Source organism: Cervus elaphus, chromosome 19 (assembly GCF_910594005.1).
Source record: "Cervus elaphus chromosome 19, mCerEla1.1, whole genome shotgun sequence".
Classification (NCBI taxonomy): Eukaryota; Metazoa; Chordata; class Mammalia; order Artiodactyla; family Cervidae; genus Cervus; species Cervus elaphus.
The window spans coordinates 91,425,869-91,430,919 of record NC_057833.1 but is presented as its reverse complement, the minus strand read 5'-3'; the positions used below and the strand labels follow the sequence as shown (position 1 = coordinate 91,430,919).

At 44.0% G+C, this 5,051-nt stretch overlaps 1 pseudogene; it reads left to right on the top strand.

Annotated features, from left to right (window-relative positions):
- Positions 1 to 277: 277 nt before the first annotated feature.
- On the top strand, positions 278 to 351 carry LOC122676295 (annotated as a pseudogene).
- Positions 352 to 5,051: the final 4,700 nt, after the last annotated feature.

Genomic DNA, 5,051 nt, shown 5'->3' with positions numbered 1-5,051 from the left:
TTACTACATACCACCAAATTGTTAAAAACATAAAAAATCTGGCAGTGCCAACTGTCGGTGAGGACGGGAACTCTCATTTACTGCTGGTGGGAATCATAAGCTATTGCTATTTTGGAAAAAAGAGTCTGACATTATCTAGTCAACTTGAAAAATTTCATCCCTATAACCCAGCGGTTCTACTCAAAGGGCATATTTGCAAGAGAATCTGTGGACCTGGGCATTTTTCCAGGAGATAGACGAAAATCTTCAAAACAGTGTTGTTTATAAAATCCAAATCATCGCTTCTCGGCCTTTTGGCTAAGATCAAGTGTAGTATAAAATCCAAATCATCAAAATAGATCAACAAATTATACAGTCAAACAATAGAATATAAAATGAAAAGAAATGAACTAGAGTATAAGCAAAAATATGAATCTTACATTGTTCAGTGAAAAACAAGCAAGATACACTATTATCTCATTCTTATGAAATTCATGAACAAGCAAAATTATACACTATGTTCAATATATATGTATATATGACATATATATGACAAAATTATATCACTTAAATCAAGAATATGCTTTCCACAAAAGTCAGCAGTAGTTACCTCTCCTCTGTGGAGGAGAAAGCAAATATTGATTGAGGAAGCATGTGGGGGTGCTTTCAGGGAACTCATGGTATTACATCTCTCAACTTAGGGATTTCCCTGGCCGTCCAGTGGTTAAGACTCCACATTTCCACTGCAGGGGGCTCAGGTTCAATCCTTGGTTGAGCAATTGACATCCTACATGCCACATGGCTAAACAAAAGACTAAATACATTTCTTAACTTAGATGGTGGTGCAGACGTGTTTACCTGTATCAGTATTCATTATAACGTATATTTTATGTGCCTTTCTTACATGTAGTATATTTTGTAAGATAACAGAAAAGGAGAAGAAAAGAAAGTAGACAAGAAAAAAAAAGGAAAGAAGGAAGGAAGAAAAGATGGGAGAGAGGGAAAGAGAAAGAAAGGAGTGAGGAAGGCAGAAAATGAGAGTGATCAGAGGCAGAAACACCGCAGCTGACCACAGACAGGCTGGTGACTCAGCTTTGCTCGTGCAGGTGAAGACAATCCCCTAGGGGATGGCAGAATAAGAGGGAGGGAGCCTTGGTCCCTGAATGACCACACGGAGCTCAGTTGGCCCCCAACCTCCCAGTCCACCAGCCTGGGCCCTCACCTCGGAGAAATAAATGTCCATCTTCTTAAATCCACCATGTTGCAAAATGTGTTTGTTACACCAACATTACCTTCCTACCATAACTAATACAGCTATCTATCTGCAAATCAGGAGATTTCACATAAAAATTCAGATTTCTGTTGAAAAATCGGAAGCTCTAGAGAGCCTGGACTGTATTCTCCTAAAATAATCTTCCAGAGCCAGCCGAGGGGTGGCTGTCCCCTCAGGGGGCCGTGCAGTGATGGACAGCTCACCAGAGCCCCCAGCTGGTGCATTGCTTTATGGTACCGGCCTAGCTTCTGAGAAATTTGCAATCTCAGCATTAAATGCATTTTTTTTTTTTTTTTCCCTTCTATTTTTTGGCCTTGTGGCACACGGGATCTTACCTCCCCAACCAGGGGTCAAACCCAGGCCTCCTGCAGTGGAAGTGCAGTGTCTTAACCACTAGGCGACCAGGAAAGTCCTAGTAAATGTTCTTTCATCAATCTGTTCTGTGCCACAGATTTCATTCGCTCCCCACTCCCAAGATTTCTCCCAACCTCCTCGTTCCAGCACTGCATTCTCACCCCTGCACTCACGTGCTCCCGGAGCCCACTTCCAAGCCCTGGCCCCACTGGGCCCCTTGCCCAGGAAAGTCAGCCTCCTCCTCCTCTCTGCTCAGGCAGCCACACACACACACACAACAGCTCCTCAGGGCCCAGTGACCTGCCATGCTCTGAACTGCTAGGACACAAGTTAATTGTCTGTGCTTCTCAAAAGATCATAGAATGTCAGAGCCAGAAAGAACCATAAGAAAAGGAGATAAAGAGTTGTAATGAGTGTTTGAAATGACAAAACTAATTAATGGTCAATTTCTGGATGGAAAAACCTAGACTTTCCTATACTTAGCCCTTTTCACTCCATCTCATTCATTAACTTATCCAAGCCAGAGCTTTACAAGCATTTTTTTTAAATCATAAGGCACAGTTGGAAACCAATTTTACCTTACAACCTTGTACACACACACACCCCCACACCCACTCATGTGCACAAGTACACCACTCATAAAACATAAGCGGTACTCTGATATTTTCTAGTCTATTCTACTTTTTAATACTGTCCTTAACCTCTGAATACTTTTCATGACCCATAAATCGTTTACAACCCACAGTGTGAAAACCAGTCTGCTCCGTGATTCCTCCTTGGCCAGGTGGCAAGGAGCTCTGCTTGCCTCCAATCTTTGATCAGTCACTTAGGGCACTCTGAGGCCTTGGGAAAATTGCCTGACTTCTTTGAGTCTCTGTGTTCTCACCTGTAAGATGGGATAATAATGTTCACTGAGTTGTAAGGAGTCAGTGTATACAAGTATTTTATCCAGCACCTCGTACATAACAAGTGGTCTATAAACAGTGGCTTTGTCATCAGTTTTTCTTTATTGTTTTTGTATCGTATTCCTCAACTGCATGGCAGTTTTCATCAAAACATCATGGCACCCTGAGAGCTGCTGTGTGCCTACTAGGATCTCAGCAAGTACATCAAGGATAGTATCCTGTCACCTCTTTAGTCTTTGCCTTTAAGTCCCAACTTTAGGAATCAGCTGGGAGAGTCCAAATGGAAATGAGGAGGAGGAAATGTAGGAAGAAGGGAGGGGAGGGGCAGAGTTTTCCCTCTTCCGATACCTGTGATCAGGAGCCACCCATCCTCCCAAATATTGATTTAGAGGCTGGCAGTACTGCAAAGAGTCTTCAAGATGACCAGAAAAAGATTCCTCATGTAGGGCCCAAAGAGGACATTGCCTAGCAGCCACAGGAAGGATGGGTTAGAACAGTTCCTCAATTTGAGCAAGGGCAATTTTGGGGAAAGCAGCTTTTTTTTGGGGGGGTGCATCTTATGGCATGTGGGATCTTAGTTCCCCAACCAGGGATCGAACCCATGCACCCTGCACTGGAAGTGTGGAATCCTAACCACTGGACCACCAGGGAAGTCCAAGGGCAGCTTTTAAAAATTAAATGCACAAAGACACATGGATGTGTGCACATACCTACATATGCACACACTGAGTCATCTGATGAGGGTAATAGTATAATATGGTGCAACAGCCCCATTTTACATATGAGGAAGCTAAAGTCCACAGAGTAACTGACTGAAGGTCACAGGCTCACCCGAATTTGAGCCAGGGACAGAGTTCTTTTCTCAGCCAACACCTTTCCCCTGTGCAACCACCAGCTAGCTGCATGCTTTCAAAGCTCACTCAGATGCCCACACTACCTCTCTCCCCAATACAGTCAGGTTACCCATTGGGAAGTTGCGGCCGTTTAACCTTCCATTTCAATTTTTTTTGTAAGAATCCAAGCTGGTTTTGGTTAATTTTTGTTTTTTAAATTTCTGGGGAAAGTAACATTGATGACATGATGTAGAAGTAAAACCAATCTACCAAACTGCGACTCTTTGTGACCCCATGGATTGTACCTGCCAGGCTCCTCTGTCCATGGGATTTCTCAAGCAAGAATATTGGAGTGAGTTGCCATTTCCTTCTCCAGGGGATCCAACCCAGAGATCAAACCTGTGTCTATTGCGTCTCCTATGTTGGCAGGCGGATTCCTTACCACTGAGCCACCTGAGAGGCCCCAAAGCATCAACAGTGGAAATATCTCTACTGGTAATCTTTTCTGAAGGCACCGTGTTGGCCATGTAAAAATTGTCTCTCTCCCCATCCTCACATTTGCCTCATTTGATTCAGGAAACCAGGACATAACCGCCAAGCTATTAAAATATGGTTGAAGCATTGACTGATGAGAAACCAAGTAATTTCATCAGCAGCTTGCACTGCTGGCTCCCCACCCAGCCTGGGGAAACACTGATTATTCAGGCCATAAAGTACAAGCCAGGCCCAATCCACTCAGTCTGCAAAATGCAGGAATTTTTCATCTACTGGAGGCTGAACAACAGCCCGGGCTCTAAGTTTCTAAGCTTTCGTCAGTTTAAGTTAGGACTCTAATGCAATTTTAATAGGTAGTGGTTTTATTTTGTATCTAATGAAATCAACGGAGCGTGAAAATAGAATCAGAATTTGGAAGATAATGAGTCTGTTAGCCTGGCTGCAAGCGTCACTGAGCGAAGGTACAGTATTTAAGGTAGGAAGAACAGCCCGCTTCCAAGGAGGCTTTTATTAGCTTCATTAGGTGGACATCAAATGAATGATTTCATAGCAGATCTAATTAACCAAAGAATGTGCAGAGGCTGCATCTTCTTCCTGATAATTGGGCATTTAGACGCAAGGCATATTAGCTACCTTAGAAATTCAGCATACAGATAAACTTGATAGATTCTTTCTGGGAAAAGTTTCAGTGCAGGGGGCATTTAATAGCAGAATTTTAAACAACTCGAGATAAAAAACTTTCTAACCTTTTGGCTCCTAATGTTGGACCAAGGACAATGGTCGGGTCCATCCCTTCCTCAGCTACCAGGAAAGGCAGCATCGATGGACAGAAATTTTGCGGAATCCCTGGGAAATGGCTTGACTGCCGGAAAAACAGCAGGAGAGAAGGCAGTGCCAGAAAGTGGACAGAAGTGTAGGGTGCAGGTCTGCCTAAAGGAGCCCTGGAGAAGTTGTGCCAAAGACAAAGGGCTGTTCCAAGGTGAATCACTGGATGGCAGAGAAAGCGGCGAGGACGGTCAAGGCTATGGGCAGTGCCCACTGAACCAGAGCCAAGGCCAGCCGGCCAGAGCGAAGCACTCACCCAGAATGCGTACCTCCTACTGATGGCCAGGCTTCCCTCGTGGCTCAGTTGGTAAAGAGCCCCACCCACTTATTATGAAACCACCAGCCTCTTGTTTCTGGAAAACAAAGCCACACATAGGCAAAGCCAAC